The sequence below is a fragment of the Salmo trutta genome, chromosome 33 (assembly GCF_901001165.1).
Source record: "Salmo trutta chromosome 33, fSalTru1.1, whole genome shotgun sequence".
Classification (NCBI taxonomy): domain Eukaryota; kingdom Metazoa; phylum Chordata; class Actinopteri; order Salmoniformes; family Salmonidae; genus Salmo; species Salmo trutta.
In genome coordinates this window covers 3,189,350-3,205,467 of record NC_042989.1, presented here as the reverse complement: position 1 = coordinate 3,205,467, position 16,118 = coordinate 3,189,350, and the positions used below count along the sequence as shown (strand labels likewise).

Genomic DNA, 16,118 nt, shown 5'->3' with positions numbered 1-16,118 from the left:
CGTCGGGGCTCTTAAACACCCCCCCCCCCCGTACAGAAGAAGCCTTCGTCCAATGACGCTTATATGTAATTGGTTTAATCAATAATGAGAACCTCAAGGTTAAAAGAGCACTTGTTTAGTATCTGCTCCCATCTGGTGTGCCAATAATACCATCAGCATACGTTCAATGTCATCTTATGTTTCTATAGTTCAGAATAAAACGTGCACAGATTTCACCTGTCTCTTGTCCATGACAGAATGCTGGCCAGTCTAATAGCCCAAAACACTTTTTAAAGCATTTTTACTATCTGTTCTTCACTTCACTTTACTGTTCTTCACTTTAACTTTTACTCCACTACATTTCTAAAGAAAATAATGTACTTTTTACTCCATACATTTTCCTGACACCCAAAAGTACATTATGAATACTTAGAAAGACAGGAAATTGTCAAATTCACACACTTATCAAGAGAACATCCCTGGTCATCCCTACTGCCTCTAACCTGGAGGACTGACTAAACACACATGCTTCATTTGTAAATGATGTCTGAGTTTTGGAGTGTGCCCCTGGCTATCTGTAAATGTAAAACAAAAACAAGAAAATGGTGCCATCTGGTTTGCTTAACATAAAGAACTTGAAATTATTTTGATACTTAAGTATATTAAAAACGAAATACTTTTACTCAAGTAGTATTTTAATGGGTCATTTTCTATTGAGGTATCTTTACTTTTTCTCAAGTATGACAATTGGTTATTTTTTCCACCACTGACCACAGGGAGGAAATTGTTGGCATTCCTCAATACCGAAGCAAACATTGCAGTTTGTCCATAGTGGCACAAGAGGGGGGAAAGTCCCCAACAAGCAAACACATATTCCCACACCCACACACACACACGATTCACGGGATAGCCTCTTCTACCGCCTAGTTATACAATGCTACTCTATCTCTCTATATTACTTCTATACGGTCTACCATCCAATAGCCTACATGTCTCTCCGTGCAGAGTCGTTTCATTACAGAGCAGTAATAACAGTATGCCAGATTCCATTCAATAGGAGAAGAAGCCTTAAATAATTAATCCAAAATAAAGGACTGTGTGACCCGTTTCAAAATGGAACAGCGATAATGTTATAGGGAAGACATTTAGTAATGCGCAACTTACTCCAAAGTTTTGCATGCTGGCTGATGTTCTTACGTTGATTTACATGACATCCACATACTAGCCTACTTCCAGATGCCATTTGATTTGACACGACCATACTATACCACAGGCAGGCAAAGTGACAACATCCTACAGGACACTTGGTGCCAGTCTTTTTTTTTATGAAGAGAGAACGACTATAGCCAACTATAACAACAACAATATCGTAGGTACTAGAAGGCGTATGCCAACGCTTAGAATCAAACTGGAAGGGGAGAGACGTAAAACACAAACCATACGTCGATTTAATAGATGAGCGTTAAAATAACGATGAACATATGGTTAAAGGTTGGTCACAAAGTGCAGAATAAACATCACCCATAGTGAGAAAGGAAGATCGATACATTGTTGCAATAAAATGCATCCAGTCTCAAGTATCAGGTCCATAACGTAGCCTAAAGGATAGCAGCAACATTCTGACAGCATCGCTACATTGTAGACGCAATACTTATTCGGGTCCGGGTTGTTATGAACAGCCAACCGTTGACCAAACATTCAAATGTTTCAAGAACTGTTTGAAAACATATTATAACCGTGGAACAAGTGAATACATGTTATAACACTCATGTAAAATACTTGACTAATGAAAAATAACTTCGTACATACGCGCAGAGGAGGTGGATCAGTTAAAGGAATTAGCAGCGAGGGAAATTACAAAGACAGAGATGTAAAATGTACACTTTTTTAATAGAACGTACCTTTGATGTGAAAAACAAATCCTAATTCCTTTTCAAAAACAACGAATCCGATCAAGTTGTATCAAAACGCTATAGTACATCCAATTTGTCGTCCGCAAATGCAGACTAACGTTTTAAATATAAACGGGGGATTACACGCGTGTGTCGAGCGCCAGACTTCTATCCCTTTGGAACAGTAATAAGTAGGAATACATGTGGAAGGTGGAAGGGTGGCTTCAAACCATGGATAGGTGGGGGTTAGTACAGATTTTATATACTTTAGTAGTTGTTTTAATACCGACTGTTCTTCAGTGAAAATATCCGTAAATGCATGTCTATTTCAATAGTCCAAGTATTCTCCTAGAGATATTTCGTTGCTCTTTTGATATCTATAAAGACTATGTAGATCGTAGGCTACTGCTCCCCCCTTAACGACTACCAGTTGGTATCGCCCACGGCTGCCTGTCATTCCATTCCTCCGGTCCCATGATTCCACACTGTAGCAGTGCAGTTGTATTTTGGAAGCCTGGTGGCACGGAGGGGGTAATACTGTATTTAGTAGTCTATTCCCGAAGGGAATATCCACTCAAAAACTACATTTTGGTATTTTTGTTCATTAGTCCACTGTTGATAGGCCCTAAATGTTTGGTATGTCAGCAGTCAAGTTTTCAAGATGTTTGACTTTCAAGTAGCAAAGTGTCAGGGGCCACATCATCACGATGATGCAAAATTACATTTATAGGTATAGAGTTTGAAACAGTTAACGTGTTTGCTTGATTTTAGATGTATAAATCATAGGCTACTGGAATCATAATATGGATAGGGAGAAGATAATAAATTCACCACATTTTTTAAGTAGGGATCATCCAAGAGTGTCATCAGAATTTAGACTACTACAGTAGGCTATATGATAGTAGATTATAGGCTGCACATGTCTGAGCATTGCAAAACTGGTTCGGTTTTAGAGAGAAGCTTCTTGTCTGTATTTTCCCATTGTGAAGAAATTACATGTGGTAATTTCATGTGGTAAAATCTCCTGTTACAATGGACTCTGGAGGACCATAAGACTTTATCCTGCTAGTCCAGAGCACCTCCCCTTACAGCAGGTCAGGAAATACTATGGAAAAGAGACAGTCTGCATCCTTAATGGAACCCTATTCCCTTTATAGCTAGTCAACTATTCTTGACCAGAGCCCTATGGGCCCTAGTTACCCTATGGGCCCAGGTTAAAGGTAGTGCAGTAAATAGGGAATATTGGGTGCCATTTGGGACACAGGCAGAGTTTAGGAAACGTATAGTGAGGACAACAAGGACCTAGTTTGAGAAAAGTTCTCCAAAATCCTGCTAGTGCACACAGTATATGCTGTAAATGGGACAGCATTTTTATGTGTCCTAGACTAAGTTTAGTCTTGCGGACCAGACTTTCACCCCAAACTCTATGCAACAGCCTCTTTAGACTTTTTTTTTTGAATTTGAGGAAAAGGAACCATCAAGGAATACATTCAGTTTATTAGGTACACCACCCCATTCACGAAAATGGTTCGCTCCTCCAGACAGTGGGTCACGTGGCCGTAGCTTTCTATATGAAGCAGGCAGACAGGCATCGAGGCATTCAGTTGCTGTTCGATTTAATGTTAGAATGGGCAAAATGAGTGACCTAAGCGACTTTGAGCGTTGTATCATCGTCAGTGCCAGGTGCGCCGGTTCCAGTATCTCAGAAACCGCCGGCCTCCTGGGCTTTTCACGCACGACAGTGCCTAGGGTTTACCGAGAATGTGACAAACAAAAAACATTTGTCAGTGGCAGTCCTGTGGGCGAAAACAGCTCATTGATGAGAGGTCGAAGGAGAATGGCAAGAATCTTGCAAGCTAACAGGCGGGCCACAAACAGGCAAATAACGAAGCAGTACAACAGCGGTGAGCAGAACGGCATCTCAGAACGCACAGCTTGTCGGTCCTTGTCACAGATGGGCTATTGCAGCAGATGACCACACTGAGTTTCATTCCTATCAGCTAAAAACAAGAAGAAGCGTCTCCAGTGGGCACGACATCAACACTGGGCAATTGAGTAGTGGAAAAACATCGCCTGGTCTGACGAATCCCGGGTCCTGTTGCGATATGCTGATGACAGAGTCAGGATTCGGCGTAAGCAGTATGAGTCCATGACCCCCCCCGCCTGGTGTCAACAGTACAGGCTGGTGGCGGTGGTGTACTGGTGTGGGGAATGTTTTCCTGGCACACGTTAGGTCCCTTGATACCAATTGAGCAACATTTGCATGCCCCAAGGAATTCAGGCTGTTCTGGAGGGGGGTCTGACCCGGCACTAGATGTGTGTACCTAATAAAATGGCACTGACTGTATGTCAATGTATGTTTAATACTTCCATCAAAATATTTGTAATAATTCTATGAATCATCTCACAGCCCTGCAACTAGGGCTGCTGCGGTGACCATGAGGAGTCATGAGTCATGACCGAGGTAAAATTCCACCTGACTCTGACTCTGGACATGTGTTGGTAGAACCCAACTCGCTAAATACCTGAGCTAATGGCCTGGTGCTTAGTGCTCTGTTGTCCCTCTAACAACTTTGACATCAATGCAAATCCAATCAAAATTCACATCATCAAAACAGCATCATGCTTTTAAAACTCACCTCACTGTGATGGTCAATTTGAAGAGAAGCTAAACACGTTAGACTGGCAGTTTTGACCAGCTGACAAAATGTCATGACCGCCACAGCCCTACCTGCAACATCTTCGTAAGAGAGATAATGTCTAGTTTACAACCCTCAACCAATCACAAGGCTGGAATACTTTCCTTAGAAGTTTCCTTCCTCGTCTTGCCTTTTCCTGTATGATGTCATCGTCGGTAGTGGCAACATGGTCAACTTGGAGTGGGTTGCATCCCAAATGGCACCCTATTCCCTATATAGTGCACTACTTTTGACCAGGGCCCCTAGTGCAGTAAATAGTGCACTACAGGGGAGAGGGTGCCATTTGGAATGTACAGGTGATCTCTGATCTGCCCCTCTTTTTTGCTCTGTTGACATGTAATTAGAGCAACCATAGAAATATAATTACTAGAAAAGAAAAAGCCCCCCAGACAACAATGAATTTATACTTGAATGAGAGTGCTCATTCTAGTATTTTTATTTCTATGGACACAACCCAGTGCAGACTGCCTGCCTGTCAGTGTAGAGAAATGGAGTGGCCAACATGAAAAGGGGCATGGTCGGAAGTGTGCCTACTCAGGCCATGCTAAACCCCCTTGGCCCTGCTCCTAGTGCTTTGATGTGACTGTAGAAAAGCTGGGTCCTGTGAACTACAAAGCCACCGAGACCATTCACCCCGGGACCCATAGACCACAAATCCCCATTCCCTGTCCTGTCTGTCTCCACCGCAGAGCTACTCAGGTTACCAGGCCTACTCTGAGACATAGAAGTAGGGATCGTAGCAATCGAGGAAACACAAGCTAATTCATTTAGGACATGATCCAGTGGAAAGCTGAGTCACCTGTCATTACTGTTGTTTATACCATATTCAACAGACTATTACAACAGGTAGCTTGGCTTACTGTACATCACAGGTGTTGACCCCACTAATGTGATAGTCCTAATGTGCTACAGTCATCACACATCTCCCCCTCACCACCCTACTCCAACCCACCCCTCCTGTCCGCCTCCCCCACCCTCCTGCCCGTGTCTGAAAGATTTGTCTTGATTTGATTAGTTGTTCCAAGCCAGGCTGAGTGTGTGAGTGTGGGGGAGAGAGAGGTGGGCTTTTTGTTGTGGCATAATCACACTAATTGAAATGACTCCCCCCTGCGTCTCTCTCCGGTCCCTTCCCCTTGCCCCCCCATCCCCACCCGCCTGCTTTCCCCTTCTCTCCTTTTCCTCCCGCTTTACTCCTTTGTCTCTCCCAGTCGCAGGTGAGGTTGAGTAGACCAGAGGTTCTGTCATTATGGAAAGCCCTTGAAGAGAGCTCTGCCTTTCGCCTTAATGAGCAACATGCTGCTTCACATTGAAATGTGTCCCTAGCCAGTAATGAAACGTCTGTACACATGTATCATTTAGTATTTTGGAAATGATGCGGCGTAGGTGTGTGCGTGTCTGTTGTGAGAGAGAGAGAGCGCTCATGGTTGGGTGATATGATCTGAATAATTTCACTTGTGGTGAGGCATTGGTCATCTATCTTATATTATCTTCCCTTATTTTAGCTCTTCTCCAAAGATCTAAATACAAGTGCTGTCCATCGCAACACATTCAAAATTCTCAGTACCACAGTTATGGGTTCAATATCACACCCTATTCAGTCTTTCCTTCAGAATAACACCATTGTCACCAAGCTACCTGCTTGAAGTCATTCGGCTTTACGTAACACTTTGTGTCATTACCTTGAGTGGAATGCTTTGGAGAATGCTTCTTTTCTACTCCGACAACAACAGGCATCTGTTTTTCCAAACCCTTGGAGCCTACTTTGAAATCAGAGAAGGCAAGCAGTATAAAAATGAAAGCCGAGCAGATGTTCTCTAATTGCTGGTCTTTGGGGCTGAGTCTTATGTAAGAATGATGTGGATGTTACCATAATTATGGATAATCCAACATAAATGAATGGTAAATAATGTTTTGTGTCATATTGGATTCACTTTTATTGTAAATAAGAATAAAATATGTTTCTAAACACATATACATTAATGTGGATGCTACCATGATTACGGATCATTCTGAAAGAATCGTGAATAATGATGAATGAGAAAGTTACAGAGGGTCAAAGTTCTTAAACCCAAGACATGTTAACCTCTCACCGTTACAATAACAGGGGAGGTTAGCGTGTCTTGGGGGTATGATATTATTCATGGTAGCATCCACATTAATGTAGAAGTGTTTAGAAACATATTTTATTCCTCTTCCTAATATTGAGTTGCACCCCCTTTTGCCCTCGAAACAGCCTCAATTCATCGGGGAATGGACTCCACAAGGTTCGAAAGCGTTCCACAGGGATGCTGGCCCATGTTGACTCCAATGCTTCCAACAGTTGTGCCAAGTTGACTGGATGTCCTTTGGGTGGTGGACCATTCTTGATACACACTGGAAACTGCTGAGAGTGAAAAACCCAGCAGCATTGCAGTTCTTGACACATTCAAACTGGTGCACCTGGCACCTACTACCATACCCTGTTCAAAGGCACTTAAATCTTTCGTCTTGACAATTCACCATCTGTTTGGCACACATACACAATCCAATAAAGTCTCAATTGTCGTAAGGCTTAAAAATCCTTCTTTGACCTGTCTCCTCCCCTTCATCTACACTGATTTGAAGTGGATTTAACAGGTGACATCAATAAGGGATTATAGCTTTCACCTGGACTCACCTGGTCAGTCTGTCTGTCTTGGAAATGAGCGGACCAAGGCGCAGCGTGAGTATAGTTCCACATATTTATTTAAGTGAAACTAACAAAAACAAAATAACAAAACTTACAAAGACCGTGAGGACGTAGTGCCCAAACACACTAACAAACAATCAATATCCCACAAAAAACAGGTGGGGAAATAGCTACCTAAATATGATCCCCAATCAGAGGCAACGATAAACACCTGCCTCTAATTGGGAACCATATTAGCACCAACATAGAAATAGATATACTAGATCACCCCCTAGTCACGCCCTGACCTACTACACCATAGAGAACCAAGGACTCTCTATGGTCAGGGCGTGACACTGTCATGGAAGGAGCAGGTGTTCCTAACATTTTGTACACTCAGTATACATTTTACATACATTTATATATACGTTTTAAATACATTCTGTAATATATGTTGGAATGTATTTAATATAAATATTTTTAAATGCATTATTTTGCCAATCCTAAAATGTTTTAGCAAAAAATATATTTTACATTGATTTTTTTCCATATGGGTACCACCAAAACTTTTATGGGCCTCTTGATCTAGATCTTAAAGTAGTCGCTGAGCTCTCTGAGCCCAATAAAAATTGTCCTTGTTTTGGTTGGGGTTTGCTAATTTGAAAGCAAATTTTTTTCTGTTGTTCCACGACAAGGTCCCCCTGTACTCCAGCCTGCTTTCAAATGGAATGGTTTCATTTCACTTCACAATATTGTGAAGAGAAACAGAACAATTATGTCTCAAATCTAAGATACTTGTACTCACCAAGTAAGTAGCAGTCCAACCACTCCAAGTATTTTCTAAAATGGCATCCCTGCATGACCCCAATATAGGATATAATATTTTTTGTCCCATCTATTGTGGCAGCAGTACCCATCTCTACTCATCTCATCAGGCAAACAAGGGGGCAGATGGTCGGTCAGCTGAGAATTTAATCTACCCCATCATCTTACCCCTCTGGGGAGTGACAGGAAGGTTAGAGGGGGAGATGGGGGAGAGGAGAGAAGAGAGAGGAGAGAGGGTGGAGGCAGAGAGAATGGAGGAAGGTAGGAGAGGTAAGAGGGGGAGGCAGGTAAGAGGGTTGAGGGGGAGGCAAGGAGGGTAGGGGGGAGGTGGGGAGGTTAGGCAGGAGAAAGGGAGGAGGGGGAGGTTAAAGAAGGAAGAGAGGGAGGCAGCAAACTAAGGAGGAGTGAGGGCAGGATAGAAGGAGAGGATAAACAGTGTCCAGGGGTGAAAAAGGGTCATTGAGCTGATTGAATACAACTCCACACTAACTGATCTGCTGTTATTGGGTTTCTTACATGATTATGACATGGTAATGGATTTAGCCATCTGACTGAAACGATCAAAAATGTGTCTAACTGACTGGTGCTTAGAGAGATATGGTGCTTAGAGAGATATGCACTCATGGAGAAGCAGTGTCACTAAGTGATCGAAAGGAGTAGTAGGAGCAACGTAGAGATTTCAAATCTACTCACAATAGTATCTCGTTAAGTTAGCCTTAGTTGTGTATAAAAATCCTCATCTGATGGAGATAAGAAAAGATGGTGATGATATATGGGTGTGCAGAGGCCCCGGCACATTGTACAGTCTGTCTTACAGACACACAGAAGTGGATCCCTGCAGAAAGAAAGAAAGAAAGAAAGAAAGAAAGAAAGAAAGAAAGAAAGAAAGAAAGAAAGGATGAGGAGACATTGATTTTAGTCATTGTGCCAAAGCCTTTTTCCTTCCACTGCTGTCGGCAGAATCCATTTGTCATTAGGCTTCCTCCACAGCACTGATGCCATAATAATGCTGTAAGTCATCAGGCATACGTTATCTAGCCTCATGATATCTAGCCTCACAAATACAGCCTGTTTTTACTGTGGCTATATTAAATGTATATACCGGTATTTATATTATTATTTGTAAATGTATGTGCTATTAATATTATGTATATAATACTACACTCTTTTTTGAGTAAGCCCTTTGCCTTAAAAACTGCATCATCACTGGTACAGAGTACTGAGTACAGTACTGTACAGTGCCAGGGACATTGGGCAGAAAAACCCTTACATTACTTAAGCGTAGAGGAAAACATTTGAACTGAAAGACGATTGTCACCAATAAAAGACTAATTCAGAAAATAACTATAACTACCTTGATGGTGTTATTGTTAGGTTCAGACAATTCCCTCTGTATCGCCAAGACAAAGAGGTCAGGCATTGCTAGTGGAAGCCATGCCCCCCCCCCCCCACACACACACACACACACACACACACACACACACAGACTGTCTTCAACATCATTCTATCTCTCCTGGCACCACATGGCACCACAATGGCACCACAAAGAGCCAAAAAGCCCAGCACCAGACGGTACAGCAACACTGAAGAGAGAATGGACAATGGGCACCTCTGAACCAGTCCTTTCACCACCATCAGTGCCCATGTACGAAGGCCTGAGGTTGTATCTCAAATGGCACCATATGCCCTATAGTGTACTGCTTTTGACCAGGACCCATAGGGCACTATATAGTGGTATAGGGTGCCATTTGGAATGCACACTGAGTCAGCCCAGACCCTCTACAGTACAGAATGTAGTGTTTTATTGCAACATGATCCAGTCCTTTCTCTTTTCATCAAGCCTATGATGCCACTGTCTTGTCCTTCTTTATGTCATCCTTGCCTGTGACCTTGCACGAATAGGCCTGAGTCAGCCCAGACCCACTAATAAAGAATATAGTGTTTGGCTCCTTTTCATTGTACTATAATCTGTGTCGGGAACGTCATCCCTTTCATCACTGGGTTAATTAGTAAAACAAAACATTTAGTTTATCTGTGTGTGTGAGACAGAGCGACAGGACCAGGAAGGCGACCTTAAGGATAGGAACAGTCATGAATCAGACGAATTCCAGCTAGAATAAAATATGACATAATCACAATCTGGAAACCCCAACTTCCTTTCTCCTTGAATCGTTGATATATACTTTCTAAGGCTGTCAGAGTTATGATGTAAAACACATTCTCCAAAGATTTGTAATCTACACGGAACAATAATATGAACACAACATGTAAAGTGTTGGTCCCATGTTTCATGAAACTAAAGATCCCAGAAATTTTCCATACTCACAAACATCTTATTTCTCTCAAATTTTGAGCACAAATTTCTTTACATCCCTGTTAGTGAGCATTTCTCTTTTGCCAAGATAATACATCCACTTGACAGGTGTGGCATATCAAGAAGCTGATTAAACAGCATTATCATTATGTAACTGATGTGAAATGGCTAGTTAGTTAGCGGTGGTGCGCGCTAATAGCGTTTCAATCGAGTGACGTCACTCGCTCTGAGACCTGAAGTAGTTGTTCCCCTTGCTCTGCGAGGGCCACGGCTTTTGTGGTGCGATGGGTAACGATGCTTCGTGGGTGACAGTTGTTGATGTGTGCAGAGGGTCCCTGGTTCAAGCCCAGGTTGGGGCGAGGAGAGGGACAGAAACTAAATTGCGATTACACAGGTGCACCTTGTGCTGGGGACAATAAAAGGCCACTCTAAAATGTGCCGTTTTGTCACACAACACAATGCCACAGATGTCTCAAGTTTTGAAGGAGCGTGCAATTGGCATGTTCACTGCAGGAATGTCCACCAAAGCTGTTGCCAGATAATTGAATGTTCATTATTCTACCATAAGCCACCTACAACATAATTTTAGAGAATTTGGCAGTACATCCAACAGACCTCACAACCGCAGACCGCGTGTATGGCGTTGTGTGGGCAAGCGGTTTGTAGATGTCAACGTTGTGAACAGAGTTCCCCATGGTGACGGTGGGGTTATGGTATGGGCAGGCATAAGCTACGGACAACGAACACAATTGCATATCATCGATGGCAATTTGAATGCACAGAAGTATGGTGACGAGATCCTGAGGCCCAGTCATGTGAAATCCACAGATTAGGGCCTAATTCATTTATTTCAATTGACTGATTTCCTCATGTGAAATTATATTTGTGTTCAGTATATATAAAGGAATGGAGTGATTGAAACAGAGTCACACTCTTGAAGACCTGAGTGAATAGGTCATCAGATACTGTAAGTCCTCCACATGAAGGCATTCTAATGCTACTAGCCTAAAATGTGTATTTTGTCAGTATTTATGTTGACTTTTTGTTTTAAAACTGGATAAGGAATCAAGTGTCAAATATGCCCCTCAAGACTCGGTTCTAGGACCTTGATTGTTCTCAACATTTGATGTTACCTTGTGTATAAAAACCCCTACAACCCTTATCCTCCAACTCTACTAGTATTACCCTCATGTTTATCACGCTCCCTTCCCCGCCCCGTCTCCTTCCTCTCCCAGGCACAAGTCCTATCTCAACCTGTGGAGACACAACACAAGTGGTGAGGCCGCAGGGGGGAAGCTGGGAAACACAGGGGGGTGAAGACAGTGGGAGGAACGTGAGCTTGTTTCTCTCTATGATGACACTGAGAAGACAGGAGAGATTTCCCAGCCATTGTCACACGTGCCAACGTGACTATTAAGCCTAAGCACAGAGAGACAGAAAGAGGGGAGAAATGGAGAGAGGGAGGGAAGGAGAGAAACAGAGAGCCAGAGATGGAGCGAAAGAGTGAGAGAGAGAGCATCCTATCTGTCATCATCTTATCCCATCAGTAGAGATGACATCACACCTGCAGGAATCCAGGTCACAACCACACCTGCAAGAACACTTTTGTCTTGGGAATGCTGACCTTGACACACACACACGTGCATGCACACATGCGCACAAGCACAGACGCATAAATTCACAATCACGTGTGTGCGCAGCCACTCACACAGAAACACACACATGAAGTCACGCAGGGAGTGAAATACAGTGCATGTTTTCATTTGTGGTCACTGACATCGTCTATGAAATGTCTGATATAGGGAGGCCAGGCAGTTTGGTGGCAGGACAACAAACTCTCCCTCAAGCTGATTGTGGACTACAGAAAAAGGAGTGCAGAACAGGCCCTCATTAACATCGACAGGGCTGTAGTGGAGCGGGTTGAGAGTTTCAAGTTCCTTGGTGTCCACATCACCAACAAACTATCATGGTCCAAACATAATAAGACAGTCATGAAGAGGGCACAACAAAAGCTTTTCCCCCTCAGGAGACTGAAAAGATTTGGCATGGGTCCCCAGATCCTCAAAAGGTTCTACAGCTGCACCATCGAGAACATCCTGACCGGTTGCATCACCACGTGGTATGGCAACTGCTCGGCATCCGACCGTAAGGCACTACAGAGGGTAGTGCGTACGGCCTAGTCCATCACTGTGGCCAAGCTTCCTGCCATCCAGGACCTACAAACTAGGCATTGTCAGAGGAAGGCCCAAAAAATTGTCAAATACTCCAGTCACCCAAGTCATAGACTGTTCTCTCTGCTACCGTACAGCAAGCAGTACCGGAGCGCCAAGTCTAGGTCCAAAAGGCTCCTTAACAGCTTCTACCCCATGCCATAAAACTGCTGAAGAATTCATGAAATGGCCACCCAGACTACTTACATTGACCGCCCCCAACCCTTTGTTTTTACACTGCTGCTTATTGTCTATGCATAGTCGTTTTACCCCTACCTACATGTACAAACTACCTCGACTAACCTGTACCCCCGCACATTGACTTTGTACCGGTACCCCCTGTATATAGCCTCGTTATTGTTGTAACGGCTGTCGTAGAGAGGGGACTAAGGCGCAGCGTGTTGAGTGCTCATAGTGAATATTTATTTTAACTCAGAATACTAAAGAGGCCATGTGCTGTTATAATCTCCACCCGGCACAGCCAGAAGAGGACTGGCCACCCCTCATAGCCTGGTTCCTCTCTAGGTTTCTTCCTAGGTTTTGGCCTTTCTAGGGAGTTTTTCCTAGCCACCGTGCTTCTGCACCTGCATTGCTTGCTGTTTGGGGTTTTAGGCTGGGTTTCTGTACAGCACTTTGAGATATCAGCTGATGTAAGAAGGGCTATATAAATACATTTGATTTGATTTGATTTGATTTTAAAGACAAAATAACAACCAGCCAACAGTTCTGTCAGGTAACAGATAACTAAACAGAAAATCACTACGCACAAACACAGGTGGAAAAAAACCCCTACTTAACCCTTTAACCTAACCCTAACCCCTAACCCCTGACCCTAACCCTTAACCCTAACCCCTAACCCCTAACCCTAATTGTAACCCTTAATGTAACCCTTTAATAATCGTTGTCCTTTTGGGGACCTTGGACATGACGCCACAAGGGAAAACGTTCCTTGTTTTAATACCCATGTGGGGACTACATGTAAATGGGGATTTCCGGTACCCACAAGGATAGTAATACACACACACACACACTAACACACATGTTTGTTTTACCATCTTTGTGGGGGCCAAAAAATGTATTCCCATTCAATGTCCTATTTTCCCTAACCCTAACCTTAACTCAAACCTAACCCCTAAGCCTACAATAGCCTTTTTCCTTGTGAGGACCGGGGAAATGTCCTCATTTGTCCCAATTTTTCTTGTTTAACTATCCTTGTGGGGCCTTCTGGTCGCCACAAGGATATTATAACCAAACACACACACACAAACACACACACACACACACACACACACACACACACACACACACACACACACACACACACACACACACACACACACACACACACACACACACACACACAGGCTTACTGCACTGAATCTGTCAACTAAATCTAAAACCATAACCAACACAATTCACACACATGAACTTAACAGTAGAGGAGAGAGGATACAGGGGGAAGGGAAGGTTATATCTGAAATAGATTTAGGCTATAGAGGTGACTGTTATATGTAGAGAAAGGAAATAGAAAAGAAGGTTCAAGTAAATATTTGCCTTTTTGCTGTACAAGTGTTTGGGTTTCGGCTGCATCTGTAGTCCAAAGTTCGATGAAGCCCAAACGGTACTCATGAGAATGAAAAAGGCAGGTTTGAAACTGGTCGAACCCTTCTCTGATCTCGTCTAAGGTATATAAAATCAAATCAAATTGTATTTGTTACACGAGCCGAATACAACAGGTGTAGGTAGACCTTACCTTGAAATGCTTACTTACAAGCCCTTAACCAACAATGCAGTTCAAGAAATAGAGTTAAGAAAATATTTACTAAATAAACTAAAGTAAAAAATATAATAAAAACAATACAATTGTCACGTCCTGACCATAGTAAGATGTTCTTTTCTATGGTAGAGTAGGTCAGGGCGTGACAGGGGGTGTTTTGTGTTTTTCTATGTTTTCTATATCTATGTTTAGTTCTAGTTTTCTATTTCTATGTTGGGATTTTTTGGGATGATCTCCAATTAGAGGCAGCTGGTCCTCGTTGTCTCTAATTGGAGATCATACTTAAGGTTAGAGTTAGAGTTAAAGAAGGGTTAGGGGAAGGGTTCGCTAACATGCTAAGTAGTTGCAAAGTATCTAAAAAGTAGTAAGTAGTTATCCTCCCACCCATCCATTTCAACCAACTACCCTCCTTGGTTGGTTGAGTAACGTTCTGTCTTATGTAACCACACCAATCACAACATATCATACTGATTTGAGTGTCCCGGATTTTCGTTTACTATGTTACATCTAGTCTATAAGAGCAGGCTGGAGTGTGTGTGTCCGTGTGTCTGTCTGTGTGTGTCTAACAGTGTGTGTGTGTGCCTTGTGCTGCACACTACGTTCCCTGAGTGATGCCCTTTCATAGTGATCACACAGCAGGACCAATGGTGCCCCTCTCTTTCAACCTTGAAGGGCTGAAAACTTTTCATCCATGCTGCTATATTTGGCATTTCCTTTGTTAGTGTGAAACGCATTAGAGGAATGCATAAGATGATGAGATTCAGGCTCGCTTTGTATAGAGACCTAATGGGCTTTACAGAGCAAGCGGAACAGAACAGAACAGGACATCCCCGGTATTACCCACAATGCCCTGCAGTGACTAGAGTTCTGACCTCCACTAATACAGCAAAAGTTGCTTTCATCCATTTGAAGCAAAGACTTACAGTACAGTGAGCATATACGTTTTTAGTATGTGTATGTGATCCCTGTGGGAATTGAACCCATGACCTTAGAGTTGCAATCCCACACTAATAATTGAGCAACTAAGCAGCACACAAAAGTCCAACTAGTACCAGTCCCCCGTGCCCTACCATAGGGAACCAAAAACTCACACTGTCTGTGTGTAGTGTACAGTGAAATATGCCATGTGAGACTTCATTCCTTCACATCCACAGAAACCATAAGCTGTGTGTATGTGAAGTGTACAACAGAGAGTAGAGTGTTTGTGTACGTGTGTGTGTGTTTCATGGAAATTGAAAGGAAGTGTAAATGAACCATCTGATTTGGCAACAGACAGTTGAGATGTGTTGTTTTGATAACATGTTAGCGTACAGGCTAATGTAACAACCTGGGGCCACACCATGCCGGTCTGGTGACAGCCTGACTCAGAAATGGACTGGACGATTCTGTCCGTGTGTGTGTGTGTGTGTGTGTGTGTGTGTGTGTGTGTTTATCATACCAAGTGAGATTACACCAGATTGACTTCAGTATTCAATGTTTGTCCAAGTCCCCAGGACGTCGGGAGATGCCTTCAGTACTTTCCACTAGAGGCAACGTAAGCACGTATTACCATGTAATACGCTCACGGCTTGCTATGTTATGAATGGAGTTAGAAGATGAGTTTAAACCGTACGCTTTGGCTCTGGGAATTGTGGGTTCAGTCCCAGTGTTTTAACCTTATCCCAAACCTTAACCAGTCGGAGTTAATGCCTAAACTTAACCATCAAGTTTTACCTGTTTTAACAACCTTAACTTCACCATAGACATGTATCCCCCCTGGACAAAGGTTGAACACT

General features: G+C 42.9%; 1 protein-coding gene across 1 annotated transcript in view; it reads right to left on the bottom strand.

Moving 5' to 3' along the window:
* Positions 1 to 2,039, bottom strand: part of LOC115172219 (FERM domain-containing protein 6-like) — a 76,672-nt gene extending 74,633 nt beyond the window's left edge. Inside the window, exon 1 of the mRNA XM_029729420.1 lies at positions 1,881 to 2,039. The gene's annotated coding sequence lies outside the window, so the exon portion shown is untranslated. The remainder of the gene's footprint in view (positions 1 to 1,880) is intronic.
* Positions 2,040 to 16,118: the final 14,079 nt, after the last annotated feature.